This window comes from Lygodium microphyllum, chromosome 8 (genome assembly GCF_053477565.2).
Source record: "Lygodium microphyllum isolate KBCC chromosome 8, Lygodium_microphyllum_v1.1.10, whole genome shotgun sequence".
NCBI lineage: Eukaryota > Viridiplantae > Streptophyta > Polypodiopsida > Schizaeales > Lygodiaceae > Lygodium > Lygodium microphyllum.
In genome coordinates, this window is record NC_141142.1 from 81003798 (window position 1) to 81015860 (window position 12063).

The window sequence follows — 12063 nt, forward strand, 5'->3', positions numbered from 1 at the left end:
TCATGCTTTAAGTTATTGTGTTCCCTCCTCCATTGTTGATTCTTCCAATGTTCAGCATGCGTGTTCTTCCGCTTTTGTTGTTCATTCTCATATGGTATCAAACAACAAGTGTTGCTGGCTTTGGTACTTTGTGCTGCTGTTACTCAGTGTGGTAGATCTGCTACAAGCTGGTCTACTGCTCCAGGGGCCGCCATCAATTTCATTTTACTTTTGACAGTCCATATCTGGTGGGCAACCCGTTTTTCAGCATGCATGTGATGCTGTTAATGATTGTGTTTTGATGTTGAACATCATCATTTCAACTGGCCGAACCTTCTTCTTGCTGGGCAAGCTCTTGTGGATATTACAGATCCCACGTTTCCAGCTGTTACACCTGTGTTTTCAGCTTAGATTGCTTCATCATCGCCTACACATTTTTTGCCTTCATCACATGTGTGTTTTTGTGGCTGGTAGTAATCTCGTTATATTTCAGCTTTAGAATGGGCTCGTGTATGTTGGTCGTCGTGTTCATGCACTAGATATTCTGCACTATTTTGTTCCCATCTCTTATATGCCTGATTGAATTGTGTGATTAATTGGTAAACCTTTTGATTATTCCACATGGTTGATGAGTACCCCAAGTGAAACATCCACTTAGAATCCAACCTACATACGAGACACGATACGGGCTATATCCATAAACATGAATGGACTATGTCAGACTCACCTCCCAACAATAGAGCCAAGCGGGCTCACCTAGAGCTTGGGAGCTAGCAACACTCTGGGTCATGACCACGTCCCAAGGACTGGTGTCCCATACCACTCACCCACACCATCTCAACGTACAAGCGCATCAACCCATGGGCCAAGAGTCCAAAAGTGATGGTCACCCAATCATGTGCACAATAGGGCCCTAAGTCCTGTAAATAGAAATCAATTGTCCTAATCCCAAAGTGCCCTTAGTGCATTCGCACTAAGTCACTTCATGACTATTGTGAAAGTGACTTAGTGACCAATGCTACTAGTGACCATCTGGATGTCCAAGGATGTAACACTTCCCCCTTATGAATGATTGTTGTCCTCAACAATATCCTCAAGAACAATGCGGAAAAAACATGTTACGAGGACGTGAAATTTTGATACTTTGATTAGCATTTGATTAACTTGCCAATCATGCGTACACATGTGAGGTGCACATGTGATGTGCAACTAGTTATTTCACAATGATGGACCAAGGACCCCAAGATGTCAATCAGTCACATTAGTCAAGCACTAAGTGGTACTTGTCACAGATGATGGCCTAGAACATTTTATTAGCCATTAAAGGCAATGGTAGCATTAGGAACTAAGCATTAATTAATTAACTAATGCTAGTTCAAGGACTAATAAATGCTCAAAAATACTTGGATGACGAATTGGCCTAGCCAATTTAATTATTGGCTTGTAAAATTATTTTTAAAGAAAGAATTATTAATTAAATTAATTTTCCAAAACATTACTAGTTTTTAAAATTTTAATTTAAATAGGCTGAAATCTGCAATTAGAAGGTTATCACTTGGCAAAACTTGCTTGTACAAAAAAACCCTGCGTACCCAAAATGATTGTTATAAAACGCATTTTGGAACCCAAACATTTTGGGGCCACGATGTTTCCATTTCGAGCAGCTATGATTACAAGCAAGGAACACATGCAAGTGGCAACAATTCTGGGACACACAAGGGCATGTGACTACATGTGGGCTCCTGTTGATAGTGGTGGACTGTGGTCAAGAAGCCATTCACAACAAGGCAACATTAAATGTCGGCCAATTTTGGCAATGAGAGACTGAAATTTCTCTCTCCAGCTTTCTCTCTATTCTCTCAATCAATTCATAGCTTCCACGAGATCTCATCCAAATTTAGTCCTATGAGGGTGCAATGAAGATTATCTATTGATAAACCCTCATCTACAAAATAAATTAGGGTTTACCAACCACCCTAGGAAGCATACTTAGAATTCAAGGCCTAGTACTTGAAATTCAGCAATTGAAATTTGGAGATTTCAAAAAGTTTCAAGAGGCCTAGCTACCAACATTAAATGTGGAGCAAAATTTGTCTTTCAAGGAGCAAATAAAAGCCTAATCCCCAAGAAAACTAAGGGGCAAATTGGTTTAAAAGCTTGTTGGTTGCTATGGACAACAAGATGTATTGAAGATTAAATGAGATCAAGCTCTCATTGTACTTCAACCTTTAGCAATACAAGTTAAAGAAATACCACAAGGGCTACCAATTTTAGGGCCAAACAAGTTTCCAATGTCCAAGATGAAGTAGTTAACATTTATAGTTTCAATTTATGTGAATTTTATTGCTTGTTGAGATGAAGTGATAGCATGTGTATTTTCAATTTATATGAATTTTATTGATTACTATAATTAGTGTTTAATCGGGTTATTCACCATTCTATCTAAGAAGAAGGCTAGTTCCATTGCTAGGATGCCATCAATCCCTTGATTTGGTGGACCCATGACACCTGATTGAAAGTCAGAAGCATTGCTCTAGTATTGAAATTGTAATCAATTGAGCATTACAACAAGACCGTGTTCATACAATGACATCAATGATGATACCTCTCAATCTTAAGATTCACAAATTGTAGGGAAAATGCAATTGCCTAATCTTGGACAAGGCACTCAACATGGCCAACAAGCTCAAAAAGTTGGGTATAGACCAAAATACACGTTCTTCTAGGCCTCTTAAAGTTGATGACCAGCAAGAGGAACAACAATTTGACAACCAATTTAAGGATTAGCTAAGGACAACAGCTAAAATGTTTGTGCAATTGGCAAATGATCCTCGATTACTTGTTGAACTTCCCAAAGAAAAGTAGCAAAGACAAGAAGAGAAAACCATCTTCAAGAGCTTTGGGACAACAACACACATCAAAGGAAGAATCAATGTGGCAACATGATGTTCCAAAGGTGGGTAATGAGCATAAGCAAATGATGCCAATGGGGCAATTGATACATATACAAGGCCAACTTGAAAGTGCCAATCCAATGCTTTTTGAATAGCAAGGCATATAGGCTAATGCAACTCACCTGGATTACTTTGGTGATAGTTCAATGTTCCAAGCAATGGCTGATAATGCTTTGGCTAAGGGAATGCAAGGACCAAATGTATTTAGTATGCAACCACCTATACATGGTGTACTTGGACAGCAAGATGTATTGAAGATTGAAGAAAATCAGGTTGGATCTCAATGTACTCCAACCTTAATGATTGTTCTTGTATGTACTATGATGAGTCGTTGTCATTGTTATTAAATTGTACCAAATTCCCCATAATGTGAGGGAGGTTGTTAGCAATGAGTATATCTCATAGGTGAGCCTTTGCAAGTATAGTGGGTTGTTTCCAATCGTAATGTGATGGCTACATTTATTGCACCAATTTATGGCCACATGGCACTTTGTTGGCTGGCTAACTAAAAAGATTTGGTGCATTATTTATGGCCGGCCTAATCGTGATTAGAGCCTATCTATAGATTGTCACTCCCTCCTAAGTGTCTTCAACATTCACTCACAAGTTCGTGCTTGGTGCAAAGAGGGAATCGGTACCCAATGCCCGTGACTCTAGAAACCTGAGTCTTGTGCTGTCTTGTGTGTTGGTATATAGATTCCATTTCCTAAGCATATCTTTTCTAAGTTCTTTTATTCTTTTGTGGTGTTCTTATTATTTGCAAGGTTTCTCTTTGTTTTTGTGTTTATATAGTCGATTACCACACATTTTCATGCTTTCAACATTGCACCCTGTCCTAACAATCTCTAGTCCTCTTACTCCATGACATGGCAATGAGGCCCAAAGCCCTCTCAAAAGAGGCAATGATACCTTCCCCAAATGTCATAGTATGTTGCAGACCTATGTATGTAGTGCTCCTCCATCTCAAGCTCTCAACCACATAATTGATATGTCATGTCCTCAGCTCAAATTTCTGTCCATCTATCTATGTCTATCCTCATCCTATGGGAGGAGGTGCAAATCTGTCCAATAGCATCCCACACACCGTGGGAGACCCATGCTGCCATACCATGACCTTAGTCTTACCGAGATTCATCTCTATCTCTGCAAAATGCATGTAGTGCATTCAAATGGCATTGCAAGCCCTCCAATGAGCCTAAAACGGGCACAACATCATTAACATATAATAGTATCAATATCAACACTCCAACTAGGCAAGCTCCAACTCCACCTCCTCTATCAATGTGGTCAGACCACTCATCCATATATAATACAGTTAGTGTGGGTAAAATCAAGCATCCCTATTTTACTCCTGTGGTGCTGTCAATTCTTACAAACATCCTTGTATTTGTCCATATACTGCCTGTCAATTTCTCATACAATGCATAGATTCCCCATTGCATACCCTTTGGATCATTGAGGGTTTGTGGCCCCTCGCTTTGAAGGATCACTTTCAATACTTGAAACAAACAGCAATCCCCAGCCCTCATACATGCCAAACCCTTCGCTCATTCACTACCATTGGAAGTAGGGCATTGCCTAGCGGTCTACAATTTGCTGTTACTGATACACGGATCTGTACAAATTGAACACAAAAGGAATGTCACCAATGTTAGAATAGTGCTACAGTCTGGCTGGTAGTTGAAAATGCAGTTCAACCGGTAGCCATCGGAATTCTGCTGCAACCTACATCAACATGCACGCTGACGAAAAGAGCTTATTCATGTTGCTTGTAAGGCACAGGACCAGCTTCTATAGGCATGAAAGGCCCAATGGAAATCAAATAATCGACAAGTCAAAAGATCAAAAGCATGTTTTCGACCCGTCGACAGAAGAATTTATTTCCTCAACAATAATTTGTGGAAAGAAGTTACTGGAGACGAACTTTGCCACATACACAAGCATGTGATGTGCTGCATGCGTCACACATACGCCCGCGCGCGCAGACACACAAACACAGAGAGAGAGACAGACAGAGAGAGAGAGAGAGAGAGAGAGAGAGTGTGTGTGTGTGTGTGTGTGGTTATAAATGTTGCCAAGAAAATACCTCGATAATCCTACACTGCCATCTGCCAGAGAGAAGGAGGACATCGCCGGACCTGCATGGCACCTTCCGATCTCTGCGACCCTCAAAACAACTGAGGCGCCATGACCAGCAAGAACCAGTTGTTGCTCCGCCCAACCCAGCCGGTCCTCTAACCCACCCCGTCTTCCCACTTTCCTTGAGCTATAAAGATCGCCTACCGGCCTCCTGCCTAGTAATGGGGCACTCGCCTACGAACAGAAGGGTGCGTTGAGATGCATTGGAGCTTTGCTCTTTTGTTCTTGTCTATTAGATTTTTGCTTTAGGAAAAAAGAGAAAGTGTAGGAGAAACAATTTGGCACATGGATCATGATTCATGGTTCTTGTCCATGTATGGTAAGATCAAATCTCCTCCAATTCAGATTCACTGGGAAAGGGTTTTATTTATGCCCGTTACCTGAAGCGCTTGTTGGTTTATGTCAACATCATGTATGTGTGTCCCAGTTGAGTTTAATTCATAGAAATGAACCAATCTTGATTTGCTTCACCCATATGAGGGGGTATTGGCACCTTTTAAAAAGTTTTTATTTCATGCTAATGCGCTCTAAGCAAGAGCATGATTGGATCTTGGCCTCATTGGTGGGCTACAAAGGAAACTACATATATGTCTTACCATGGTCACCCTGATTCTCTCTTGATGATACCTTGGCTCATGAATGCCTAATGCTTGCTTTGGATATCCTTTACCACGCTACCAGACCAGATGAATAGTGAGTTTGGTGCGCAAATCGGATGTCGTATGCGTACGTAGCGAGCGTCGGAAGGTCCCTAAGAACAAAGAACTCTACATTTTGCTCAAAATCCAAGAGAACAAGCTTGCACGACATGAAGCAAGAAGACCAATTGGGTACAATCTCCCCCCATGCCTTGTGTGAGTGCTCCACAAAGCATGTATTTAATATTTTATTCATCTCCAAGCTCAAATAATAGCCCAAATTTACAATTAGCATGCTTTAGCTTTTGCGTTTGCTTTTGTCCAAATAAAGAATAAAGTGGTTGGGCGCCCTAAGAGTCAGGATGTGCCTAAATACAATGACCAATAATGAATATTTAAATCGTGCGTCCATACACATACAAAATAATAAATATATGTCAAGCACTTCAATAAATAAGCGCGTCAAAATAAATATTGGCACCACGCCTAAGACATGCACCCATCAAAAATGATAATTTCTTCTAAATAACTTGAATACATGCTATCGCTCACTGCTTCTTAGTACCACCGCCACCTACTCTACACATCAACTAAAGCATTCACAATTGTTAGAAAATAATAAAATTAAACCGACAAAAGTAAATACCTAGTAGTCTTCAGCTACAAAATAAATAAATAGATTGGAACACTGTCCTAACCTTAATTTAATACGAATGCACAATCTAAACTCATAAATGTCCATTAATTTAAATATGTATTTTGCAAAATCGCCCGCTATGGAATCATCCACTTACACATTAAATTAACATGATGCCCGAAAAAGGCAGGCGTCCCCATCGACTTTTCGCACAAGGAATCCAAATTTAATACTAGTGCGCACTCTAGACTCATAAATGTCCATTAATTTAAATATGTATTTTGTGGAATCACCCACTTACACATTAAATTAACGTGACACCCGAAAAGGATATGTGTCACCATCAACTGTTTGCACAAGGAATCTACCTTGTATACGAGCCCCTGTAAATAAATATAATTTTACGGAATCCACCACAAAACCTCACGGAATCTACCATGGAATATGCCTCCTGGCATCATACCCTCGGGGTGGGATTGCAATTGTCCTCAATTGCTATTAGCTCAATGTGGAGCGAGTAGTGAGGGGTAAATACTTAGGTCATGAGCGAGCATCCATTGGACCCCTTCAACAAGATGATTTTTAAATTTTACCAAATATCTAGAATATCTATGGCTAGTTCTAATGGTCATAAAGTCAGTATCTAGAATAGTCTCAAGTTCAAGGATTTCAGTTTCTTCTTCTAACAAAGGAGGATTTTCATAGATAGTGTGAACAGGTAATTGGCCTTTGAAAGGTCGTAACAGATTAATATAAAAAGTGTTGTGGATTTTTCAATGTTGGGGTAGTTTTAATTTAAAGGCATTGTCATTGATTTTGTGAATGATTTTGAAAGGTCCATAAAATCTAGGAGTTAACTTAACAACATGGTGTTTCTCAACACTTTGTAGCCTTCGCTTTTCAATTTATAACCAAACATAATCATCAACTGTGAAATTCATAGCTTTTCTTTTCTTGTTTGCTTGTTTAGTATATGATTGCTGGGCTTTCGCAATCATATCTTTAACTTCATAATAAATAGTAACATGCATATTGGCAATATCATCAACAGCTTTAACTTTGTTCGACAATGAAGTAATAGGTGTAGACAATCTATATCCATAATAAATTTAAAAGGTGCTTTTTCATGTAGTTGTATGTGGAGTGTTATTGTATACAAACTGAAGCAAATACAAGTGTGTATCCCATGTTTGTGGTTTTGAGATTGTGTATGCATGTAAAATATCCAAGATTGTACAGTTTGTAGCTTTTATTTGTCCATTTATTTCAAGATGAAATGCAAATGAAAAATCAATCTTTGTTCTTAAGTTTGCAAACAAAGTAGTCCAAAAATTAATGCAAAATCTAGAATCACGATAAAAAATAATAACTTTTAGTAAACCATAGTTAGTGAAAACAGTTTTTAGAAACAATTTAGCAACTTGAGATGCAGTTAATATTTTCTTGCATAAAATGAAATATGCTTGTTTACTAAACTGATCTACAATAGTCCAAATCATATCGTAATTAGCTTGAGTGTTAGGCAAACCAGTAATAAAATCCACTGAAATATGTTTCCATGGTCTTTCAAGAATTGGTGAAGGCATTAACAAACCATAATGCTTACCATGGTGTCGCTTAACTCTTTGACAAATTAAACACTTAGATATAAAGTTAGAAACATCAGATTCCATCTGTGGCCAATAAAAATCTTCAATCAATATACATAAAGTGAAAATAATATCTCTATGGCCTTGATATGGGAGACAATGAATTTCGTGCAACACAAATTATCTAAATGAAACAGTTACACATAACCTTTTCTCATAAAACATAAAATCATCAGCATAAGATAATGAATCAATTGGAATCCAGTTATTGGCAATTAATTTATTCCAATCTGCTTGAAAACTGGGGACTTGATCATAGGTATCTTTTATAGGGGTAAGGGAATCAAAAGATATCACATAGATATCATGAATACTTGGTCTTCTACTCAAGGCATCGGCAACAACATTTTCTTTTTCGGGTTGATATTGGATAAGTGAATGAAAACTTTAAATAAAAGCAGCCCATTTAATATGTCGGTCAGAGATTTGTGACTGACTAAGGAGATGTTTGATATTTTGTTGGTTAGTTTTAATCATGAATTCAGTTCCCATTACATAGTGTTTCCATTAATGTAAAGCTTGTACTACATCTAGCAATTCCTTATCATAAGTAGAATACTTGAGTTCAAAGGGTTTAAGCTTGCAACTAGAGTAGGCTATGGGATGGGAATCTTGCATAAGGACAGCTCCTAGACTACTAGGAAAAATGGTCTATTAAAGTCCGGGATTTGCAATATAAGAGCATGGGTTAAAGCATGTTTTAATAAATCAAAAGACTTTTGCTGATCTTCAAACCAATGATATATAATACATTTCTTTAATAATCTTGTCAAAGATAATGCAAGCAATGAAAAATTTCTCACAAATTTTCTATAAAAGCTAGCAAGACCTAAGAAAGAACGTAATTCATACACATTTTTAGATATCAGCCAATTCAAAATTGCTTCTATCTTTTTAGGGTCAACTTTAATACCTTCAGATGAAACAATATGTCCTAAGTATTCAATTTGTGTTTGGAAAAATTCACTCTTTTCAGGATTAGCATATAATTGATTCTCTTTCAGTAATTTGAAAACCAAAGATAAATGTTCATAATGCTTGTTCTGATTCTTACTGAAAACCAATATGTTATCAAAGAAAACAATGACACAATGCTGATACTTCAAAAATATGCGATTCATCATACGACTGAATGTGGCTAGTGCATTAGTTAAACCAAAAGGTATAACAAGGAATTCATAATGTCCAAATTGAGTTCTAAATGCAATTTTGAAAATATCAAATGTGTCCAGTCGTACTTGATGGTATCCAAATTTGAGATCTATTTTGCTAAATATTGCAGCCCCTTGTAGTTTATCCATGAGGTCGTCTACCTTAGGGATTATATATCTATTCTTGACAGTGATTTTGTTTAGGGCATGATAATCAATGCACATCCTATAGGTGTTGTTTTTCTTTTTAACTAATAGGACATGTGCACCAAATGGAGAACTACTAGGCCTAATGAGTCCTCGGGTTAACAATTCTTCAACTTGAGTTTGAATTTCTTTCTGTTCAATTTGATTATATCGATAAGGTGCTTTACATGGTGATTGAGAACCTGGAATTAAGTCTATTTTATGATCTTCAGGACGTGTGGGTGGTAAACCAAGTGGTAAGTCAGCAGCAAAACAATCTTTAAATTGTGAAAGAAATTGTGCGTACCTAGGATGCATATTATTTTCCTTAACTTCAATTTCATTCACCCAGATTAAGTAGCATTTGCTACCTTTTCTTAATGCACGTTTAGCCTGTGTATGACTAAGCAATGGAAAATTATCAAAAGTATGCATACCATGTAATGTGATTTGTTTTCTATTAGAATAAATCTTCATTAAATGTGTGGAATAATCTATATCAGGATTATACTGATGACGCCAAGGCATTCCTAAGATAATGTCAGTAGATTTCATAGGCACAACTAATAAATTTTTACATTCAAATAATCACCAATTTTAATTTCTAAATCATGTACTTCTTGTGTTCCATTGTATCTAGTGCCTAAGAATGCAGCCTTGATGCGATAATGAGTAGAAATAGTATGTAAATTTAATTCTTTGACCAATTTTGCATAAATTAAATTATGTATACTCCCGTCATCATGTAAAACAGTATTTTCTTTACCATGCACAAGACATTTCATCGTTAATAAAGAATGGGGATTTGGTATACCTTGTAAAGTAACTGAAGTGGTATTGTTATTGTCATCGTCTTCCATGAAATTTGGCATTTCTTCGTGGTCTTCATCTTCAGTCGCTCCCAAATAGTTGATGTGAAGAGTTGGCTTTTTGGATTGACAATTCACTACCAGGTTGATGGCATTTATAACAGACTATGGATTTGGCTTAGAAACATTATTGGTAATAGCGAAAAGTTTAGGAATGTTGGGATTTGGTTGAAGAGATGGCTTAGGATTTAGATTAGTGTTTGATGGTAAAGTAGGGGGTGGTGTCCAAGATTTACGGAATGAAGATGGAACAAAGTGGTTTTGATTGAATCTTTGAAAGTTAGAATTGAATTTATTTGTACCGAAATTACCATTGTTTGAGAATTGTTGTGGTCGCTTCTCTCGTCCTCAAATTTTGTCTTTAGCATCATGGGCCAAGGAAATTGCAACCTCAAGAGTTGTTGGCTTGAACATGTTCACTTCCACATAGAAGTGACCAATCAAACCAAACATAAACTTGCGCTTATAGGTCACCTCATGTACATCTTTGAGCATTTAAAGTTGCAATAAAGCATTCCAAAAACACTCAGTATATTGTGAAATAGGCTCGCGATCTCTTTATTGCAGAAGATCCTACTATTTGATTGCTTTTTCGTGGAATTAAGGTGGAAGAAAATTCTACAAAATTTTCTTTTGGAAAGTCTCCCAAGTTGTAGGACAATAAAGGATTTTGAGGACAATAGTCCACCATAGGGATGCTCTGTCTACTAAATGACTAGTGACATACTTAATTTTATCTTTTTCAATATACTGTTCTTCATGAAAATAATCATCAAACTGACTGATAAAAGCAAGTATACCTTTCCATCGCGTAACCCATTGAAAGTACGAAATTTGAAATTTCTTTTACTTATCTTGGCTTCTTTTCAAATACATTGTGCTTCAAGTGTCGAAACGATCGTACATCATATAATATCTTCAGGTTGCGATCCATCTTGATTGGTAGTGGATCGTTGAAGACTGGCCAATTGAGTGTAATGAAATAAGCTAAGAGGAGAGAGAAGGAGAGTTGAGGAGAGAGAAAGTGAACAAGAAGAAGAAGGAAGAAGACTAGAAGAGGAGAGAGAAAGAGAGAAAAGAGGAGAAAAGGGAGAAGGAAGACATGGAAGCTGGAGATGAAGGTGAAAAGTGTGATCTTGATAAAAATTGGTTACCCTAATCTGGGGCTCTTACACCTTAAATACCCCGGTCAGTGTGACGGGGTGTCTAAACCCTAGTCGGTGTGTATCCCGCTTATTACAATCCATTCCCACTCGAAAGGTTTTTGCCCTTAAAAATGAGAAGAAATAGAGGGGAGTGATGGGTGGGCTAAGGAAGGGTTGCAGAGTACTACTCAAAGCCCTTGACAATGAAAAATAGGTGTAGAGAGACTACGGACAGCATGCAGTCCTAAACTGGTCTGCTGAAATAAACTGATCATAACTTTTGATAGGCTGCTCCAAATAGGGCGTACTATATGTGGAAATAGAGCTTATGATGAGTACTTTCAGCCTATGTAGAATGCACATGCATGTGATTTGAGTAAGCACAAAACTGTTCTAAAACCATGTGTAGTCTGCGGGTGAGAAGTGGGCAATTTGGGGCATGACCAGCTAGTCTTCCAGCCGTTGGGGTTCACGAAGGTAGGGAAATTCATCGAGGATGGTTGCTGGGCTCCAAGAGGCTTCTTCCAAGGGCAGGCCTTGCCATTTGATGAGGTATTCTTTGATGGATCGGAATCGTAAGTGCTTATCTCGCTGCCCAATGATTGCTTTAGGAACATATTGAGTGATGCCCTCTTCATCTAAGGGGGGAAGTTCTTCCACATAGTCCACTGAGGAGCCTACAAAGAGATTCAAGTGACTGACATGAAACACATTGT

At 37.8% G+C, this 12063-nt stretch overlaps 1 protein-coding gene across 4 annotated transcripts in view; it reads right to left on the reverse strand.

Annotated features, from left to right (window-relative positions):
- LOC148032498 (putative RNA helicase SDE3) overlaps positions 1-5278 on the reverse strand; it is an 85268-nt gene extending 79990 nt beyond the window's left edge. For 3 of the 4 annotated variants that reach the window (XM_087683176.1, XM_087683173.1, XM_087683174.1), the window contains exon 1: positions 5020-5278. The gene's annotated coding sequence lies outside the window, so the exon portion shown is untranslated. Of the gene's footprint in view, positions 1-4377; positions 4549-5019 lie in introns of all 4 variants that reach the window. The other variant, XM_087683175.1, reaches the window with a different exon arrangement.
- Between the last annotated feature and the right edge of the window lie 6785 nt (positions 5279-12063).